This window comes from Podarcis gaigeae (genome assembly GCF_964106915.1).
Source record: "Podarcis gaigeae genome assembly, chromosome: 4".
Lineage (NCBI taxonomy): Eukaryota > Metazoa > Chordata > Lepidosauria > Squamata > Lacertidae > Podarcis > Podarcis gaigeae.
Window position 1 is genome coordinate 31717100 of NC_139677.1, and position 23025 is coordinate 31740124.

General features: G+C 42.1%; 1 long non-coding RNA gene across 1 annotated transcript in view; it reads right to left on the bottom strand.

Annotated features, from left to right (window-relative positions):
• The window catches only part of LOC310843139, a 171379-nt gene extending 150789 nt beyond the window's left edge, over window positions 1-20590 (bottom strand). The window contains exons 1-2 of the long non-coding RNA XR_014563523.1: window positions 20457-20590; window positions 17383-17469 (exon numbers count right to left, since the gene is read on the bottom strand). This is a non-coding gene — a long non-coding RNA (uncharacterized lncRNA). The remainder of the gene's footprint in view (window positions 1-17382; window positions 17470-20456) is intronic.
• Between the last annotated feature and the right edge of the window lie 2435 nt (window positions 20591-23025).

A 23025-nucleotide genomic window follows, 5' to 3' on the forward strand; every position in this document is an offset into this window, starting at 1 on the left:
GCCAGCAGGGCTGGACAAATTGGTTAGTTTTCTCTCATTTTCTTGTTTTTCTGGTCTGAAATTCAGTTAGTCACATTTTCACATCAGTTTGCAATTGTGAAAATTCATCAAGGCATTGTAGTGTGCGTATCTCCTACTTGGCTTATTTCTGCAAGCAATTGCCCTGATATGTATTTCTGCATGTTATTTTCACTAATAGACACATTTTGTGCAACTTTCTCATAATATATGCATTTTCCTATACATTTTGTTGTTGCTGGTGAATTGCATTGTAAAATTCACAGGTGCGAATTTCGAAGGACAGCTTCACATTTCTCTAAAAAACAACCCCGAAATGCAAATTAGACATCGTTACATTTCAACATAAAGTGAACCGTATTTACTCTTCATCCCTAGTCACCAAGCCCTCAACACACGTGAAATGCAGAAACATAGGTAGTAGCCGAAGGAGTTCTCGGGTGCAGTGTGTTAAAGAAGCCAGAAACATACTCAAGGGATTGCTGACTTGAGCCACTGCCTGGGCAAAACATTTGACCTCCCTACCCACAACAATAAACAATGAAACTATGTGGTGTAGTCTTTATAGCAAATAAAAATATGCTCAGGAGGTTGCTGTTTCAGATTCACACGGGGGGGGGTGTTTTTCTTTTCCTGGTAAACATCACTTATAGGAAAGGGAATGGTCAGTTAAGTTGTGGAGAGCCTTGAACAGATTAACACATCTCTCCAGGGGTACTGGTTCAAATACCCCCAGGGGAAAAACTGCTAGTTGTGATGACTGTAGTCTACTCCCAGAATCAGAGGATGTTAGTGAGGGACTATAGCAGGGGAGGGCTAATGCCTTCATATTCCACCTGTGGGCTTTCTAAAATCAGCTGGTTGGCAACTGTGGAAAATGGGGTGTTGGCCTACATAGGCCAGGCATGAGGAACCTTTGGCCCTTCAGCTGTTGCTGAATTACAGCTCCCATCATGCTTGCTGGGCCTCATGGCTGTTGTAGTTCAGCAATATCTGGAGGGCAAAGTTTCTCTGAACCTGAAATGGCCCTTTGGCCTGATCCAACAGATCCTTTGGCCCTTTGGCCTCTTCTTATGTTCTTATGGTGTACAGCTGTACCAATTATCACCAGAAGAAGGCAGGACTCCAGCCATGATTGCGTCCACACAAACAATCAAACTACCCAGGGGCAAAAGAACTCATTCTGGGGTAATTAGTAATCTGTGTCATTCATCCAAATAGTTGAGAGGCTTGGAGGAGCTTTTCAAACTATGCATGAGCTGCAGATGTGTATCCACTCATAGTCTACTTTTCCATAAGGAAGCCATGCTAGTCACAGAAAAAGACACGGCGGCATCTGGTTTAACTGGCTTTTGTTAATGCTTATGCTTTCAATTGCAACAGCCTACTTCATCAGATTAAAAATAAGGAAAATCCCATGTACAGTGCAGCTGGCCCTGTGCCCTTTATTTTGCAACAATTTTTCCCCCTTTTGAAACAGAGATCCTTTAGTCCCAAATTCTATAACTTCGAGTTGCAAAGGAGGATTTTGCAGCTGGTGTTTACTACGAGACTTCCAAATCATGTTTAAATAGCCCTTTCAGTACATCATAGCAATTTGCAGCACAAACAAAGACAACCCAACAAAAATGTCCATCATATATTTTTAAAACATCGCCCTGAAAATAACTTTGCACTAGAAAAGGCGGCGGTGGCGGCGGGGGGGGGGGAATTGACATAGTTTCAGTTTTGTAAATAAGATAATTCACTTTAAATTGGTGGTAAAACTAATATACCCGCAACATTACAGCAAACAAGAGCATCACCAGCCACTGAGAAAAGAACTTCCCTGACTGATTTTACCCGGTCAGGCATGACTAAGGGGGGTGCTCAGACTGGATTTTTCTAAGTGCATATCCCAAAGAAAGCAGTTGTGGTTTGTACTTTATTCTGGATGGAGTCACCGGTTACTGATCCAGTTCTGGATTTGGTTGAAGGAAAGCACGCTGTTCATTAAAGAGGAATTCGCTTCCCCACAACATTCCACATCATAGCCGTTGAACAGACATCAAAAGGAACATTCTGACTGTCTGGAGATTTGGTGGCTAGGAAATGCTCTGTTTTAAACACTGGGGTAAAATACCACCCCACCCACCAAAAGAGCTACTCATGAATAAAGATATTCCTTGTACTTCTACATAGCGCAGGCTGGGGTTCTTGCTCGCAGGTAATTTGCTGCTCTTAACAGGTGCAAATTTGAATGCCAGCTAAGGCCCTCTTTGGACAGAAATGATTTGGTCATTCTACTCTCATTGAACTTTCAATGCACGCTACATGGTGCTGCCCTTGAAGATGGTGTGGGAGCTGCAGCTAGTGCAGAATGCAGCAGCCTGGGAACTGGCTAGGACACCTGCCAAGATGAACATGATACCTGCACCATAGATCAGAGGCAGAACATCAGAAGTAGAACATGATGGTCCCAAATTCAGTCCCTCAAGGTAGGACTGGGAGAGACACCCACCCTGCAGATCTGCTTCCAGTCCATGTACTGATACTGGGGGACCAATGGTCAATGGCAGCTTCCTGTGTTCCTGAAGGAGCTGCAGTGGTTTGCCTATTCACTTCCAAGCGCTTGTCAAGATGCTACAGTCTTCAGGAAAGTCTCTTATTCTGGAGCAATCTTCTTTTGAGGGTCAAGGATTGCTGGTCCGCGAGAGAATTTTCTCCATAATGGCCCCCAAACACAGATGCCCCAGGCATAGTCTCTTTCGGCAATCCCTGAAAACATGCCTCTTTGCCTTGACTTTCAACAATTGAACTATTACTCTCCTCCATTTAACCCCCGGTTTGTTGATATATATTGTATTTTGGGGTGGGGCTGTGTTATTTATTTTTATGTATTGTATTATCTTTCATAAATGTAACCTGCCATAGCACCTTGCAGTGAAGGGCGGAATAATAATAATAATAATAATAATAATAATAATAATAATTAAAAAAAAAAAAAAAACATCATGTGCATCCACAAAGGATAGGAGCAGAATGACCTGGAATGAGGATTATATTGTCTATTTGCACATGTTCCATTCGTAGTATTGGTGCTGCTTCCCCATAGGTGAGATATTATACTCTTGTGACATGTGTCTAAAGAATGGAATGATGTGGGCAGAGTCAATCACATGGGTTGTTGTCATTCTCATCCCAGTGGGGAAAAGGTTTGACAGAAAAGACTCAGCTCAATTTCATTCCCAAAGCTGTAGACGCATGATCTGGTGAAACGGGTTCGATTCCCCACTCCTCCACATGCAGCTGCTGGGTGACCTTGGGCTAGTCACACTTCTCTAAAGTCTCTCAGCCTCACTCACCTCACAGAGTGTTTGTTGTGGGGGAGGAAGGGAAAAGGAGATAGTTAGCCGCTTTGAGACTCCTTAGGGTAGAGATAAAGTGGGATATCAAACTCTTCTTCTTCTTCCTTCATATACCTACTGCAGTAGCATCTCATCATGGGAAAGTGATATATCAGTATGTGTGAAGGAACTGATGAAGGGATAGCTCTTTCTCTTTTTCTGCTGTAAAAAGAACTGGGAAGAACACAAACCAGCCCAGCAGATTCAACAGGGCTAGAGATTAACTTCATTGATGTTCCATACAATATGAGGGGGACGCGGGTGGCGCTGTGGGTTAAACCACAGAGCCTAGGACTTGCTGATCAGAAGGTCAGCAGTTCGAATCCTCGCGACGGGGTGAGCTCCCATTGCTCGGTCCCTGCTCCTGCCAACCTAGCAGTTCGAAAGCATGTCAAAGTGCAAGTAGATAAATAGGCACTGCTCCGGCGGGAAGGTTAACGGGGTTTCTGTGCGCTGCTCTGGTTCTCCAGAAGCAGCTTAGTCATGCTGGCCACATGACCCGGAAGCTGTACGTCGGCTCCCTCGGCCAATAAAGTGAGATGAGCGCCGCAACCCCAGAGTCGGCCACAACTGGACCTAATGGTCTGGGGTCCCTTTACCTTTACCTTTACAATATGAGTGTGTGGATGGATTTTTCTGCAAAACCACAAGCTTAGCTATTATCTAATATTAGCTAATGTTGGTGGAAGACACTGCATTTCAAGGGAAGCTGCCTTTGGCAACACAAAGGATAAAAACCTACACAGTTTACACATTAGCAATATGGCAGCAGGCTTCCTTTCTGGTAGGTACCAACAGCCCATTTCCCTATTCATTCAAACTTTTCTGGGCTATCAGGCTTAGTTTGTCTGGTTTTGTTTATATTGATCTGATTAACAGTTTTACCATAGGTCTTTGCAGTTCACCTACTAGAAGGCTACACTAATCCCTAATTAATCCCTTTAAAACCAGTTACAGAGCTCCCTAATCAGTCTGTTTCACTTTGAAGATACCATCACATCTAACGAAATCTATCTGTAGCCCAGGATTCAAATGATAGTTCAGATAATATCAACACTTCCCCTTGCACAGTCATCTAACCCAGTCAATTTCACATAGGTAAAGGTAAAGGTACCCCTGCCCGTACGGGCCAGTCTTGCCAGACTCTGGGGTTGTGCGCCCATCTCACTCAAGAGGCCAGGGGCCAGCGTTGTCCGGAGACACTTCCGGGTCACGTGGCCAGCGTGACATCGCTGCTCTGACGAGCCAGAGCCGCACACGGAAACGCCGTTTACCTTCCCGCTGGTAAGCGGTCCCTATTTATCTACTTGCACCCGGAGGTGCTTTCGAACTGCTAGGTTGGCAGGCGCTGGGACCGAGCAGCGGGAGCGCACCCCGCCGCAGGGATTCGAACCGCCGACCTTTCGATCGAGAAGTCCTAGGTGCTGAGGCTTTAACCCACAGCGCCACCTGCGTCCTCAATTTCACATAGGATACACTAAAATGGCAAGGAACTGAGTTAGAAAAAAGAGAGTGTGCGGTAATGACATTCAGACTGGAGCCCGGCAGCCTCTCTCAACCCTGGAATTACTCAAAAGTGCAGCTGGAGCAACTGTAAGGAGGGAAATGAATCATTCTCTTCAATGGGAACAAAAGTATAGCAAGTCCTATTTGTGAATCCCATTGACGTCAGTAGGACTGAGTTGGAGATTCAAATGAGAATAGTTTAATATTCAACAGGGCTAGGAGTTAGCTGAAACTTCAATGACTTTTCAGTACAATCTGAGACTATAGATAGGGTCCCTGAAAGACCATGAGTTTAGGCCAGCTTCCATCAAGCTGATGTCCTTCAGCTGCTTATTAATTTACAAAAGTATTTATATATTGCCCACTTACAAAATACCATGGCAGGTTACAAGAATGCAACATAAAAATAATAATAATTCAAGGCAGTGCAGAACAATTACGGAACTGAGAGGCTACGCAAGAAAATTTTAAACAACTGTGTACACCTGTCAGCATGCAAAAAGTCTTCAAGCATAGAGAAATTCAAAACCAAGGATAACAGCTGAGTCTCTGCTGGAAGGATGTCCAATAGCATGGGACCAGTGGCCCTAAATGTTCTTTTAGACAACAACTCCCATTAGCATGGCTGTGCTGGCTAGAGATGATAGGATTTGTAGTCCAGAGAGGCAACAGGGTGGCGCCTCTTGGTCTAGACATTATTGCACTCAGCTATTAAAAGCTAGGTTGATGAAAGGTGTTGTATTTCTAGGACTCTTGCAGTAGGCAACACAGAGAGGAGAGTTGCACTATACATATCAGAAGTGTGACAGCAAAAGCACGCTCCCTTGTTTGCCCTCTTTAGCTCTGTCTGCAAGGACTTGTTTGTCCAACAAAATTCCACCAAGGGAAAGATAAAGGGAAAAGGAAAAAAGAAATTTTGGAGGCGATATTGGAAAAAGAAAAAGAATTAGTGAAAAAACCAAATAAGGAATCAGTAAAACAGGCAATTAAATTGTTACAAACTCAATACTCAATGATTATTAATGGTGAAATAGGATGGGAAATAAAGAGAATGAAACAGAAATATTTTGAACATGCTAACAAACCTGGGAAATTGTTGGCAATTCTTGTGGACAGAGAGGAGAGCTGCAATATACATATCAGAAGTGTGACGGGAAAAGCACCACTCCCTTGTTCGCCCCTTTAGCTCTGTCTGCAAGAATTTAAAAAGGGAAAAAATATATGCAATGACCAGCATTGTTCTTGATTCTGTCTCGATCCCACCGGAGCACGAAATGACAGAAATCACTCTAAGATCTTTATGCACCTTTTGCATTGCACTACCTTGCGCCCCAGTTTACGTTCCATGTTACAGTGTCACCCATGTTACATCACGCAGGGAAATGTGGAATGCCTGAGAACCAGCACTGCATCATTTATAATGGAAGCAAACATTATATTGTTCATTCGCTAACTGACATAACACTTATATGCATATAAATACCTCCAAGGAAACTGCTCCAATATTGCTATTTGATCCAAGCAAACAACACATAACAAATATTTTATGTGACAAACTTCACTTCTTTCACTCTTTGCCAATCACAATTGTCTCTAATGTATTCATTATTCAAGCTTACTTGACAAGCCTTCTGTCTATTTTTTTTTTAACTCTATGGTCTGATCACAGGTACACAAGCTGGAATTCATGCTGGATTGTTCTGTGCTGATTGGCCAGAGAAGTCTCATGGGGCTGCTTCTCTTCAGGAGTAAATTTGCAACGTCACCTGAAGAACGACTTGCCTCTGCATATGAATGCTATTTTCATTTGTAAACACATAGTCAGAAGTGGAATTGTTTGAAGCAATGATGCAGCCTGCAGAAAGGTAAGCAAGGAGGGGGAAGGCAAATTATGCAAATAAATCTGAACATTCCTAGAAATAGCTGCTTTATTTTGTTTGCTGCTAGTTATGTCGTTTTTCGCAGCAATTTCTATTTTGAAAAATAAGCTCCCATTCCCTGGAAATAGCTGCTTTTCTTATGTCTGAAAGCAATACATTGTATGTAGCCAAACTATTTTAAACTCACTCAATTTCTGTCTTAATATATATATCAGAATATCAGAATAGGATCCTTCACATTTCCCTCACATTTTGCTTTAGGTGAAATTTCATAGGAATGACAACTCTACTAGTTGCAACTGAATGTTCTACAGCCAGATGCTCCTTATCATGATATAGGGAGAGATTTTTATTAGCTTCAAACTTCTGTGTAAAAATGTCAGAGTGGACCCCAGAGGACTGAACTTGCACAGAATTTCAGCCAGGATGCGACGAGGTATGCTCAGTGCTTGTGAAATGTGTTCCCTGTTCTTGAAACAAAAGGAATTCCAGAGTCCAAGTTTGTTGAAAATGAAGACACAAACTAGACATTACATGGAACACATAGCGTTTGTCAATCCAGATTTTCTCACCGAGAATTTCCCTGCCCATCAGAAGCAGCAGAAGTAGAGTGTACAGGGCTGACTACCATTAGGTAAATGGAGTCGACTGGGTCAGGTTTAGGGGTTTGAGAAAAGACAGCTAGTTATTTAATTTATTATCGTTGCATTGTTAAGTCCCACAATGGGGGGGGGGGGGAGCTTTAGGTGTTTTCCTGCCTCAAATGCCAAAATAAGTTGAGCAGCCTTGGGTACAGATCACCTTGACTATAGGGAGAGGGAAGTGAGCCACCATTTGCCACTACACCCCTGGCAGCAAGATATATTAGGCCACAACGTGCATAGAACAAGTACATTATTTAACTAATGTGAGAAGGGATTCAGGGAGGAGACACGGGAAGAAGAAGAAGAAGAGGAGGAGGAGGAGGAGGAGGAGGAGGAGGAGGAGTTTGGATTTGATATCACGCTTTATCACTAGCCTAAGGAGTCTCAAAGTGGCTAACAATTTCCTTTCCCTTCCTCCCCCACAACAAACACTCTGTTTGAGTGGGGGTGAGAGACTTCAGAGAAATGTGACTAGCCCAAGGTCACCCAGCAGCTGCATGTGGAGGAGTGGGGACACGAACCCAGGTCACCAGATTACGAGTCCACTGCTCTTAACCACTACACCACAACAAGCATACATTCCTCACAGCTTGATGTTTAGGCATCATTAAGAAAGCATATGGAGGAGACAATGGAAATAAGAAAAGGGTGGCTTAGAACACTGAGAGAGAACCGAGTTGGGATGTTGTTTTGCTGAGATCTGGGTGAACTTTGGCTCTGATGTCACCATTTATTCTCATGTTGATAGCAGGCAAGGGCAAATGGACAATATATTACAGTGGTCCACAAAAATTCAGACTCTGTCATGAGTTACACAATGAAGAGTACCATTCATATTTGAAACATTTATATCTTGCCTTTCCAAAGTCTAAGGTGGCTAACATTCTAAAAGTGAAAACCAGCCAACCAGCAACCAACACACACACACACACACAACAACAACAACAACAACAACATGAGTAACAGAAGAGTTAAAAGGCTAAAAGCAGGAACAAAACCATATATATACTAATAAAGCACCAGTTAAATGAAAGGCACAGATGAAACACCATCATTAAAATAGCCCCATGGCAGAGTAAAATACTAAGGGCAAGGTTAACATGTCATATAATGCCTATCTAAAAAGCAATGCCTTTGCTATTAAAGAAGGAGCAAGGAGCGCTTCCCTCAGGGCGATGGGGCACTTATATCAAGTGTTTGTAAGCTGGTGCAAGCAACAGGGATTCTGACAGAGTACTGACTATCCTTGCTGAACAGCAGATTTCTGAGTGTCCTGGTGTCCTCTCAGATTTTGTGCAGAGGTTACCACATCTATTGAGTTTCAGCTGTGTCGGGCTCTGTGCCAATGCCTCCCATCTAGGATGTATGACTGTGGAGAAGCCTCAATATAAAATGGCCCCAACACACGTTGTAGGTGATGAACTATGCATCATATGGGCACTCCATTGCCACGGATATTGTACTGTAACTCCAAGCCCAGGCATGATGGTAGGTCAATTATTCTGATCTAGTCCCAAAGGTTGATGTATCCAGTCACTTTCCAAAACACCTTCATTTGTTGCTATGCAACCTCAAGGACCACATATTTGTGGACTTCTGGAATACAGAGTTGACTCTGATGGACGCAATAGCTCCAAGGCACTCCCTCCTGAATGCCATGGTACAGGTGTTACACATGGTGCCTTCTAGATATTATGGACCACAACTCCCATAATCTCTAATCATTGGCTATGTCATCTGGGGCTGATGGGAACTGTACCCACAACCACAATGAGGGCAGCATGTTGGTTAACTCTGTTACACTACCTACTTCCCCTTAGTAGTCCATTGGTTTGAGACCCATGCAGCAAAAAGCTTGAATGTTGGTGGTTGTATTTTTCTTGTTTTAATGTGAATGGCTTAGAGATTTTATTCTATTCAGCGGTATATAAAATATTATAAATAAGCACATTTATGCTCTGCTTTGGAACCTACATTTTTCTATTTCCATAGCCACATATATAAGTGTGTAACAATTACAAAATGCAATTTCCACCTCTCTGTGCACTTGCACACAGTAAGTTTACAGTGTTTAAGTGAGACCAGCAATGACAGAGTTAAACCCATAGAGAAAAGAGAAAAGGAGTTAAGAAAAAAGTTCATAGGCAAGGTGGAGGTAATGGTGATGGGGATAACTTAAAGGAAATGGCCAGGATACAAGAGGGCTGAAAATATGCATACTGTACATAGTGCAAGAATTTTTAATGTGTAATTATGATTTGATATGTGTAATTTAGTGGACCTATTTCATGTAGCGTTTGTAGCCAGGCACTTTGTTGTAATGGAACAGAATTTAATTTGAAAACTGGTAAACACTGCTGGAGCGGGGAGTGGAATGACGTTCTATCCATCCCTACCTGGGAATGTGAGATTTTTCTCCCAGAGAGCACAGTCACTGTAATTGTTTGACTGCTGCGAGGGTGGTGGTTATAAGTGTCATTGGCCCCTGCTGAATGATATTGTTTGCAATATGATTAGTAATAAGAATGTTCCTTTTCTCACACACACACACACACACACACACACACACACACACACAACCATTTTGTACCACCACCATCCCCTTTCAGGCATTAATTCTGGGTAAAATTAATGCACACGGCTACATTGCTGTGTCAGACTGAGGCCAGCTCCTCTGTCTGCAGCTGCATGTTATTCAGGCCTTTTAATGTGTACTCATTCTTAAAACACCTAAACAAACTCATAAAAAGAGCTTCAGTTACTTTTTAAAGAAATAATAATAATAATAATAATAATAATAATAATAATAATAATAGATTTTATTTATACCCTGCCCTCCCCGGCCAAGGTGGATAACACCAAATATATAATACATTAAAAACACAAAATCAAACAATTGATTAAAACGCAGCTCAAAATAACAGTAAAATCAAAATAAAATTAAGTGGCCAACCCACGAATCACAGCCATGAAGGTAGGAATATGATATTCTGTGAAGGGGTTGTTACCTTGCCATTCTTCTAAGTAGTGAAAAGCAGCAAGACCATTAAAAACAAACAAAATATTTTGCTTAGTTTTACTTTAATCTCCAGGATCTGTGAGCTCCTCTCTCATGTACTGGAGTTTGTCTGTCTGCCCATCCATCCATCCAGACGGTGATTTTTTATTTTTTATTTTATAAGTGGGGAACCAGCCCCACAACTGCCTCTTACTACAGGGCCCTCTCTTGAACTGCTTGCACAGGGAGGATATCTCACTATTGGGAGAAATGAAAAAATTGTCCAGTAGCACTTTGTTGTTGTTTAGTCGTTGAGTCGTGTCCGACTCTTCGTGACCCCATGGACCAGAGCACGCCAGGCACTCCTGTCTTCCACTGCCTCCCACAGTTTGGTCAAACTCATGTTAGTAGCTTTGAGAACACTGTCCAACCATCTCGTCCTCTGTTATCCCCTTCTCCTTGTGCCCTCCATCTTTCCCAGCATCAGGGTCTTTTCCAGGAAGTCTTCTCTTTTCATGAGGTGGCCAAAGTATTGGAGCCTCAGCTTCACGATCTGTCCTTCGAGTGACAGGGCTGATTTCCTTCAGAATGGAGAGGTTTGATCTTCTTGCAGTCCATGGGACTCTCAAGAGTCTCCTCCAGCACCAGAATTCAAAAGCATCAATTCTTTGGTGATCAGCCTTCTTTATGGTCCAGCTCTCACTTCCATACATCACTACTGGGAAAACCATAGCTTTTACTATACGGACCTCTGTTGGCAAGGTGATGTCTCTAGAACAAACTTAGCTGGTCTCTAAGGTGCTACTGGACAATTTTTAAATTTGTTTCGACTGTGTCAGACCAACACGGCTACCTACCTGAATCTAGATTCACTATTGGGAGGTTAAGGGAGATCTTTGGATGAAGGGCAGTCATTTTAAAAAGCAAATAAAATAAAAGTGTATGGTTAATTGCACATGTGGCAATGCAGCACATGAGGATGCTGCCAGCCCATCATGGCGTCCTCAGGCAGCTGTGATAGCCACAGCATCCCAGATGGGTTCATTCTGACACTGATCCTGGCCACCTCCGTGTCAAGACAGCAAGGTCTGGGGCTCTCCCACCACCACCACCACCATTATTATTATTTATACCCCGCCCATCTGGCTGGGCTTCCCCAGCCACTCTGGGCGGCTTCCAAAAACAGTTATTAAAATACTGTAATACATCAAACATTAAAAGCTTCCCTAAACAGGGCTGCCTTCAGATGTTTCCTAATAATTTCCTAAAATGCCTCAGGGTATGTCAGGAGAATTGTGGGTGATTAAAATTGTGGCTCCAAACTACCCAGCACTCGTCGCAGGACTGCTTCTGTTGCTTTTCAAGGTCACTGTGCGGGGTAAACCCAGAGATTCCCAACAGAGAAAGCTGTCTTATACAGAATCACTTAACTGGTGCATTTGGTCTCCTTTAGCTGTGCTAAAGGACTGCAAGAAGATCAAACCTCTCCATTCTGAAGGAAATCAGCCCTGAGTGCTGACTGGAAGGACAGATCCTGAAGCTGAGGCTCCAATACTTTGGCCCCCTCATGAGAAGAGAAGACTCCTTGGAAAAGACCCTGATGTTTGGAAAGATGGAGGGCACAAGGAGAAGGGGACGACAGAGGACGAGATGGTTGGACAGTGTTCTCGAAGCTACCAGCATGAGTTTGACCAAACTGCGGGAGGCAGTGGAAGACAGGAGTGCCTGGCGTGCTCTGGTCCATGGGGGTCACGAAGAGTCAGACATGACTAAATGACTAAACAACAAAAGCTGTGCTTATTGGCAGAATCTGCCACCCTTGTCTGGGATTGGGTGGGGATTGAACCTGGGATGCAAAGCAGATGCTCTAACACTCAGCTACGGCTCATATAGGAGTCATTCTACCAGAGGCCACTTTGTGAAAGGCCCTTTCAAACCGGGAGTACTTGACTCATGATCTGACTGTGCAGAAAGGCTTTTAGAATACAGTTGGATGTGTCTTGTGGCTGCATCCCGCCATTTACTTCAATGGAGGCTTTCAGACACCCATGAGAATAAATGTGAATGTGTGGCAGAGAATGCTTGCTGAATTCTCCTCCTTGAGATGCTTCCTTTCCTATTGATTTTTTGAGGTTCAGAATCGCCTTCTTCAGATACTTTTTTTTTTTAACGCAGAGTTAAATTTTAATGATGTGGAGGGGAGGAACTATTTATTTGTGTGACCAAATAATTAAAATATTGTTAATACTTCTGTATCTGGAGATGGAGAAACATGATTTTTGTTACCTTCCGGCACAATCTTCTCCAGGCTGTAAATTTCTCTCCCTCTTTGAACCTCACACAAACTCTTTTTAATGAAAAAAAAAAAAGAAATCCCTGGGTGTAACTCTGCTCTGATAAAGTCATCCCAAGGGTGGATTTTCCACAGAAGTGTATGGTGTAAATAACAGGATTTTCTGGTCACTCCCCCCCTCCCCCGCTGATTCCAAATTTCCTTTTCTGCTCTTTTCTCAGGAAATATTAGTTTTCCAGAGTAGCTTCTGGGCTAAGCTGTTTGGTTCTGCCTTTCTAACGAAACAATGTAAATGCCCGCTGGTTAACTTTGCTTCTTTAGCTATGGTGCAAAGCTGGTTTAATATGTATCTTTGGTCATTTTGCAAGGTTACAGAGACTCTCTGGAGAGACTTTAAGATAAATAAATAAAGGTTGCAGTGAGTAGAGCTGATTTATGGACTGGTAAGGATATGAACATTTTGTGGACACTGTCAATTTTGATACAATAATACATCCAAGTTATTAATTATACTCCGGAATAATAGGAAATGCTAACTGAAGTCCACTGATTTCAGTGGGTCTACTTTGGGTAAGTCTTAGTTGGATGCAACCGCATTATATTTTGAAACACCCTGTACACTCAAATAGGAAATCACTAGAAACTTGTACTGGGCTTTGTTTCACTCAGTTGTCGATGGATGTGATTCTGCAAATATTAAAAGATAATACTTTGAATCCTGGTTAACTACATGCAGTTAAAAAGACACTCACTTTCTTTAGTACATCAATGGGATGACTTTTTTTGCAGTCATGGAGCAGTCTATTGCATGCCCCAAAACTGTAGTCATCACTGTTTGAGGTCACCCACCTGTAACACTAACCCACACAATGAGATTCATTAAAAAAAATACTACCACTTTCTCTCTCTCTCCATCTGCTTCTCAGGAAAAAAAGAGAAAACCCTCATCAACGAGACTAAAAATAAAATGTGGTGGTACCGCTTTAATTTGGGGCACAATTAAGTTCTAGGACGGAACCCACTGACTAAGGACTGACGAGTATTGATTCTCTTTCATCACCATGTTGCTTGAAAGGCCTCTGAAATTTAATACCTCTGTTTGCCAGAAATCTTGCAGATGGATCTGCCTAGGATTAAGCAAGGCAAGTGTGAAAAACTAACAGGAAAAATGTGAGAGTTCAGAAATAAAGTCATCTATGCTCTTGGGTTGTGCACAGACTTCCAACACAAGAGAATATGGCACTTTATTTCTTTGCTTTCTTCTCCAGAATTTTATGAGCAGAGATCCGATTGGCTCCCACAAAGCCTGCTCTGTGGTGTGGCAAGTGGTGCAAGTGTTTTGGGATAAAGGGCAGGACACCAAGTACTCCCGCCGTGTTGCCTTTGGCCCTCTAAAGCATGCCAATGAAGCAACAACAACAACAACAACAACATTATTATTATTATTATTATTATTATTATTATTATTATTATTATTTATATCCCGCCCTCCCCAGCCGAAGCCAGGCTCAGGGCAGCTAACACCAATGAAATAACACAACATTCTAAAATCATTTCATTATAAAATTAATTCAAATCAAATTGATGGCAACCACTGGGCTAGAGTTCTGTGAAGAATTACCAAAGGAGGGAGTCAGGCTGTGCCCTGACCAAAGGCCTGGTGGAACAGCTCTGTCTTGCAGGCCCTGCGGAAAGATGTCAAGTCCTGCAGGGCTCTTGTCTCTTGTGACAGAGCATTCCACCAGATCGGAGCCACAGCCGAAAAAGCCCTGGTTCTGGTTGAGGCCAGCCTAACCTCTCTGTGGCCTGGGACCTCCAAGATGTTTTTGTTTGAAGACCGTAAATGGAGCTCCTGGTTAACATCTGTGACTTAGGGGCACATTTGGGTCTAATCTGATCCTAGTTATGGATGCATGCACAAAGGGGCCTGGTTCTTTTCTAAGTTGCATCAGGAAATTAGCCTGGAAAAGCTAGCTAATTCCTGACACTGTGAGGTTGGCGTAAGTAAGAGATGAACACTTTCATATTTCACAACCCATAAGAAGCTGGCTAATGGCTGGGAATTTACAGGGTTTTTTTCTTGAAGAGTGGCATATCTTAGATTGGGTCTGGGGTCTGGACAGGGGCATCTATGGCTATGGGAATATAGATTTCAAGTACTTCACCATGGCACCCTATAGTTTACCCTCTTAAAAATGAGACTCAATAACTTTTTCCATAAATGTTCGGCTTGCTTGTTTTCTATCACCCCCTTGCCAGTGGTTTTATTACCAAAGCAGCTAGAATTTAAGGATCTGCACCAATCATTATATTTGGATCCAGACCCCAACTTAACACTTTGAAAAACTGCCTGATTCAGCTTGCATCAGTTGCATCAGAGGGGTTCCCCCTACATCTACATTCATTACTGGAAAATAACATAAATTGGCTATAATCCCCACCACCACCCACACTTTTGCCAAAGTGTTTTCAAGCACAGTATGCCTTCCATAATGGCTTGAGCCTGCCAAATTACAGGGGGAAAGGCAGAAGGACTTCCATGCTGGAACTATCTATCACTTTTTTTTGGCCAGAATTGTACAAAATATGTAAGCATAGCTACAGTTGTTTTCCTGAAAAGGCAGCCGTTATAATTTTAGGACGTGTGAAAAAGGAATCATTTAATCTCTCCTAGTGTTCCGTGCTCTGTAAGAAACCTGCTGCAGATAACAATATCAGGTGCTGTTGGGCACCTTCAAAGTTGATACAGTGGTACCTCAGGTTAAGAACTTAATTTGTTCTGAAGGTCCATTCTTAACCTGAAACCGTTCTTAACCTGAAGCACCACTTTAGCTAATGGGGCCTCCTGCTGTCACTGCGCCGCTGCTGCACGATTTCTGTTCTCATCCTGAAGCAAAGCTCTTAACCCGAGGTAATATTTCTGGGTTAGCGGAGTCTGTAACCTGAAGCGTATGTAACCTGTGGTACCACTGTATTGGGATGGGAAGAACTAAGAGAGGTTCACTTCCAGGATAAAATCATTTATTCCGATTACAAGCTAGACCTGCCAGTTTATAAAGATCTCCTGTTCTTTCCCTATCCTGCTGTCTTCCTTAAGCTTAGAGACATGATATGTGCAAACCTGCTCCCTTCCACAAAACACTGAAACTGGAGAGTGCTGGAAAAACCATTCATACAGCTGTAATTGATTAAGTGTTAGAAGAAACTTAAAGAGAAAATAAGTAATTAATTAATTGGTGCGAAGAGTTGCTGAGAAAATTTTAAAACAGAGATGCAGAAAAGGGGAGGTAAGGGGAAGTCTGAGAAGCAAGGTTATGAAAACATGTCTTCTTGAAATTATACATGTTTGTATGTTTTTGATTTGTTTATGTGTGTGTATTGTTTTGTCCTTTTTTGTGTTGGAAAAATGAATAAAAATTATTTATATATATAAAAAAACCCATTCAGCTGCTTACAAACTTGACCCGCCTTGCACTATACAGTGGTACCTTGGGTTACATACGCTTCAGGTTACAGACTCCGCTAACCCAGAAATAGTACCTCGGGTTAAGAACTTTGCTTCAGGATGAGAACAGAAATCGTGCTCCGGCGCCGCCGTGGCAGCAGGAGGCCCTATTAGCTAAAGTGGTACCTCAGGTTAAGAACAGTTTCAGGTTGAGAACGGACCTCCAGAACGAATTAAGTTCTTAACCCGAGGTACCATTGTAGAGCTCTTTCTCTGTCTCTGCTCTCAACTCTGAAGTTTACTCTCCCTTGCACCACCATCCCATCCTGGCACTATGTTGTTCTGCTATGCTTAGATACATTACTTCCATTTTCATTCAATGCTTGTCTTCAACTTTTTTTGATGATTACATCACCAAAATGCCTTCAATCACTTCAGGGATTCCTGTTTTGCCTCACGTTATAGAGATCCTCCTTCACCTCTGACAAGCCCCAAAGATTCTCATGGCACCCCCCACTTTGCCTCAGGATTGATCTGAACCCAATGCACATCTCAACTATGTAAGGAGTATTCAAAGGTTTGTGGTAACACTTGATGAAACAGATTATTAAAACAAAGCGAAACTGGTTCTTATAGCAAGCTGCTAAGGTCAATGGATAAAATCCACACACACCCCTTTGAGTTGGCAAGGAGCAATCTATTTTTTATTCCAGCAGTCCTGGAGCTTAATTTGGCTTTTCTCCAATGGAATAAATGTCAACTTAAAACAGTAGCAAAAGCAACAAATATCCCATGTAAAGCAAAAATCAATCACAATAAGATGTTACAAACAACTCCAAATCCTAAACGTTACTGACAACCAGATAATCTATATATGTTCATGTGTTTACACCATTTGAAACAGTAAAAAAATGTTTCATCAGGCGGGAGAAATGAATTTCAATGCTAATGCAAAATAATTTTGCACACCGCAACATTAATTTATTTGGATGTCTAGTTTCCCCACATTCCCAGGGGTGAGAGTGAAGTAACAAATCAAAATACCCTGGAAAACATAATAGGGTTTCTCCAATATTGCATGAGTGAAATAATTTCTCTTCCCTCCTCCTTTTTACAGGCATTCTGTGCTCTCACCCCAATGTCTCTCCAAAAGATAGGGTGACTCTACCTTATATCACCCCAAATCAAGTACAGGAATCTTGCACCACTCACCTGATTTTGAATGCTTTCTTCTTCTCAATGCAGCCCCGTAAGACATAAAATGCACCCCTGCTCCTTCTTCAACATGGGAATGCCCCACTGGTGAATAACAAAGGAATAAGGCCAGAGTCTGTATCCAATCCACCCAAATATCTCTTCAATATTGTTTTATGCCTGCCTAACTAAAATTCAGCTCAAGTTTGTTTTTAACCTCTAGTAATGCCTACAGAAAACATGTTTGATGACTCTCCAAGAGACGGGGATGCAATAGCTGTGAGGTTTCCAATAAGAAAGTCTCCCTTCATGTACACAGAATTTGTAGTCAGAAAAGTATTCTCAGATTATCTTAATGGCTGGAATCAGGACCTCAAACAAAGCTAACCTATATATCTGAGTTATGTGAAAGTTTGCAGCCTAAGTGATTTATAACATAATCTGTATATTGGATGGATAGATGGAAAATTAAGAGGATGGATGCATTGAAGAAATATTTACATTTTTAGTTATTTATTAAATCACCTGGTCAAAACGCAGCTCCTATTGAGCCTTAAAACCAATGACTTTCCACCCTCATTTGTTAGGCAAGCATCAACTATTTTCTTAATATTTCATTTATAAAAATGAATGTAGCATAATTATATAACTCCGTGATATATAACCTTGAAGCTTCCACAGCATTTATATGAAAAAAGGGAAAGGGAAAAGGCCAGGACTAAATCCACTGCTAAAATTATAGATAGAAATGTTAAGGGGCTTATTGAAATCTTCAAGCCTAACTCCTACCCCTGCCCCCCCCCCCCACTTTTTTACCCAAATCATGCCCTTCCCCAGAGCTTTCTAACATAGGTGACTGAAAAGGTTTAACCCTGCCCTCTGCTTAAAGGAAAACTGAATTATGGCCATAAGAAGGTCGACAGTGAAAATTTGAGATGCCTAAGAGCCACAGTAAGCAGTAGTCAAATATCTTCAACTATCTTTCCCTTCTAATAAAAGCAGCAGTGGGAAAAGGTACTAGAGCAGCGGTCTGCAAAGTTTTTGTGACTTGGGCCGGTTCATGGTCCCGCAGGTGGGCTGGAGTGTGTTTGTGCACACACACACACATGCGCAAACGCTTATTCTGGTGCTCCTTCTGGTGCAGAGGAGGTGTGCGCAGCCAGTCGCGGAAGGCAGTCTCTGCTCTGCTTTGTGCCGGTTTAGCACGACACACAGGAGCCGACTGAGCAGGCGGCAGGGGTCAATGGGCCGGTTAAATGACCCTCCATGGGCTGCTTGTGGTCTGTGGGCCTTAGGTTGACGACCCCTGTACTAGAGTCATGGTGCTGTGGGAGGGGTGGCTAACCCCCCGTGCTTCTTGACAAAGAGACCATGAGACGGGCCTCACCTGCAGTGAGTGGGACGGTTTTGTCTCCACAGTGAGGCAGTTCTCCAACAGGGGGCCACCACTCAGTGAGACCTGTCCCACAATGCCACATGGTGAGGCCTTCGCTGCAGACTGCAGGACCCTCCTTGGCCGATATGGAGAGAGGCCTCCATCAAGTATGCGGTGGGATGGAGAAACAAGCAAGCAGCCACTTTTAGCAACAGAAAAAGACGTCAGCAGATTTATTAATGCACCTTCTGCATCATGTTTTGCTGGGCCCTACGATGACTCAGTGAAATGGATGCGCACAGAATTCCTATACATTTCTCTGAGACTTACAGGTGTGCCTAATGCACTCTGGATTTCATCCAAATGGATGGAAATTTAACAAGGATGTTAGGCCACAAAAAAACAAAACACCTTAGCACACAAGTGATGTCGAGAGCCAATAAATTTAATTTAAAGAAAGTAGTTTAAGGAATTTCAAAGTCTATTCCATGATGCAGCAATTTCAGAGTATCCCAGCTGAAGCTCATTTGGTCCTCTTGAAGAAAAGGCAAATGACCATCCCTACCCCATCCACATTTACTTGGAAGTAAATTCCAATGGTTTGACTGGAACTTACTTTAAAGAAAATAGCTTAGGGAAACAGCTTCAATCAGCTTAAATTCTCACAATTTTGCTTTAACTGGGTTGTGGGTGGGTTGCACAGAGCACCACTGCTATGCCTTATTATGCCCTGCAACTGACAAGGATATTATTTCATTTGCTTTGTTTATGGGCTATAGTTTCAGTCTCTTCTGGGTCCTGCACTTTGCCCCCTGCTAAACATATGAGTCGTGGAACACATGAGCCTTACTGTAATATTTAAACAAGGGATAAGCTTGTTGTTTTAATTTAAAGGAAATGATTTATGGAAGAGGGGAGATATGCCCGTAATGCTGTGTGTTCTTGAATCCTAACATATTGTCTGAAGTAGCTTCAAAGAGTAAACTAGCAGGTCATTCCCTGCGGCCCAATCCATATTTCAAATCATGGGCCAAAGGGACTATGGTCAGTTTTCAGACGGCTTGTTAATGAAAGTGAGTTGATGCCAAGTGAGAGCTAATATTTAGACAAGGAAATATTTGTGAATGCATTTCAAGCCTGCACTGTGATGTTCTACAAAATATAAGGAATTGATATAAAGCAATTCCCCCCCCCCTCCGTATAATGGGTGATTGCTTGCCTACCTAAACAGCTCAGAAAAGGACTAGGAACACACCAGTCCCTAAAAGCTGTTAAACATATCTTCAGATTTTTACAATAGGCTTCTGCATTATAAACATTCCAGTAAAATCTCTGGAGCATTGCAATCTGTACTTATGTAATTTACGGTTAATTCCATATTTGTGTATTCAGCATCTTAAAAAAAATGGGGAGGGGAGGAAGTGAATATGGATAGTGAAAGGAAAATACAAAGGCAAGCAGCAGGAGGGGGGTGGGGTGGAGTAGCAACCTCAAACAGCCATGCAGCTATTAAACATATGCCAAAGTAAACAATAGTGTTCAGGTCTGCCACAGCTTTGCCCCGCAGGTAGATGAGAGGCAGCACAGAAGGAAAGCAAATTGAAAGGAAAAAAGAGAGAACAGTACAGGATCTGGATGAGATGCCGAACCCTGGAAGCATGAATGGCCTGATTGTGATCCTCAAGTCACACCATCAGCCATGCAAAGCTGGACATACCTTTCTGGCTTGCTTGTTCTGTCGGCTGAAACAAAGCAGTCCCATTCTCAGCGGGAGGCCAAATCAAAATGAAATTTTATTTAGTCTGCACTGTCCTCAGATTGGGTTTCAGAACGACTGCTTTAGGAGATAGCACGGATATGGCTGATGCATGCTTTGCATATGAAACTGCAGTAGGGGGGGGGGAAATCTACATAATCAAAAAAATCTGTGCTATGTGCATGGAAAACACACACACACACACACACGCCTGGATGTTTGCAATTTGACTACAAGGAACCTTAGCTGAAATGACCTTTTCTGAATTGTTTCCAAAAAAAAAAAGGCAGTTTGCGTAAATGTCTGAAAGATCATTTTTACAGACATGATTTGAAGAATTACTGGGATATGGATGCCATTCTTCTTTTTCTTTTTCTCCCCCCCCCCCTTGGTGTTAAAAAGAATCCATCAAAATAATGGTTTGAAAACAAATGCTTGGAAAACACAATACTTTTGTGTTTTGCACTGTCATCTATTGTTCTTCAGAGTCATTAGTAATGTGTTTTGTTTAACCCCTTTCTTCCTCCAGCAACCAAAAAAAAAAAAAAAAATGGAAGAAAGAAAGAAAAGGGCCCACTTGTACAAAAATAACATCTGTTTTTGCAATCATCAATATAACGCAGACCATGCCGGACTTATAAGAGAGGAACATTTCTTTGATTAGAGACTTCATTTTATAGCCTATTAAATAAAACCCCCATATATTTTCATCGAAAGTTGGGCGTAATTTACAAAGGCAATGGAGTGCATCTACAAAATATGTGGGATAGACATCATGTAATACTTTTGTTATCAGTTATGCTGCAAATGTGATTTTCAAACAGGATTTGCACTGGCTGGGCAGTGAATACAGAGCAACCTATATAGAGGTGGTAGTTGGTGGAGGGGGGGGGAGCAAGTTGTACACATTATTCGCTGAAACCAGAGGGGCAGAATGGAGCCTGTTTGTTCATCCATATTCATATTCAAAGACCTCTGCTTCCAACATCCATTTAAGATGGCATGGATTTTGCTGTGTATGGTACCAGCCACATTGCTTCATGTACAAATGCCCTGAAAAACATGTCTGAAACAAGAAAACTGCAGGCACATGGTTCCATTTTGCAATTATAACTGTGGTAAATTAAAAACTGTAGTGTATACAGGATGGTGGAGGAGAGGAAAGAACTCAATTTATATTTAAGCCAGGAGGATACAAAAGGGATAAGTACCCCAAGCGATCAGCACTGCTACAAACTTGCAGCAATAATGAGATACAGTACAAACCAAGCACACAATGTGCTTTCACAGAGCAGTGACGGAAGTCACTGACAACAATGCAGCCATGTATACGCATCCCTTGGAGACATATTTTGTAATTCAGTCTTCTATCTCTCGTAGGATATAGGTTTGGGATCCTTAGCAATAACTGCTCGAGTATAAAAATCCTCCAATAATTGGGCATTGCAGGAAGTAACCTCAAACATATATTGTGTACCTCCATAGCTATTTAATAAATTCAGCAATCCATAAGGAATTGAGGGCAGAGGGAAAAAAATGTGTTAAAAAGACAAAAGTACGTTCACAAGTATAGTGCGGGTTTTTAAAAACAAGTTTCCGATGAGGTATAAGCAGACAACTTTCTGGACTGCAGAATACCTTCCAGAAAAGTGTTGTTGAATAGATTAAACCTTGATTCCTTTTTGTTTGGGAGAGGGGGGTGGGGTGGAGAACCTTGTTTCTTCTGGTCACAGAATCTTTACCTCTGACAGACAAATTTTAATTCTGAGAAGAGCATTTTCCCCTCGCCCCAGCCAGTATTCCCAAAATCTAGTGCACCTGGCATTTGTGTTCAACCTAATAAGCATCCGTGAATATGCAAATGTTTGATGTCTCCAGTAACCTCATTAATTTATTCCTCAGGCAATCAAAGAATCTGAACTGGTCCTCTGATATTGGAAGGGATACTGGAGTTCAAGCCTGCTAGAATTGAGCTGAAAAACACTCTGCATATTGGAACACTTCCCTCTGACCCCCACTTCTCCCTTTAAGTCTCCATCGCTGGGATTAAAAAAGTTTTAAAATGCCAAGAAGTAGCTAAGATCCAAAATGTATGTTTTAAAGAGAAAACGAAACAAACACCCCATGCCAAATCATTAAACTGTGGGGTTGTGGGTTGTTGTTTTTTTAACTCTCCAGAATGTTCAGTTTGAGGCTGGCTTTAGGACACAGTCATAAGACTGACAATGGGTTGTGCCCTTATAAATTCAAGTTCACGATATATTAGGTCCTGGTTGGATTCGTGCATGGAAGCAGCCCTTTCTACCTTCCCTGTTGCAGAGCAGCTGAATAATCGTGTGCTTTGCCCACATTAAAAAGCCCTGAATAATGTTTATAAAATGTTAGGGAATCCCGGTAGGTTTCCTATTTAACAAGCCATGTATGACAAATCACAGTGTAATGTACTACGTTCTTAATCTTTAATTAGAATGTGAATATCTGCTAGAGAACGCAGTTAACTTTGACACATTAAATCTTCTGGTTAAAGTGC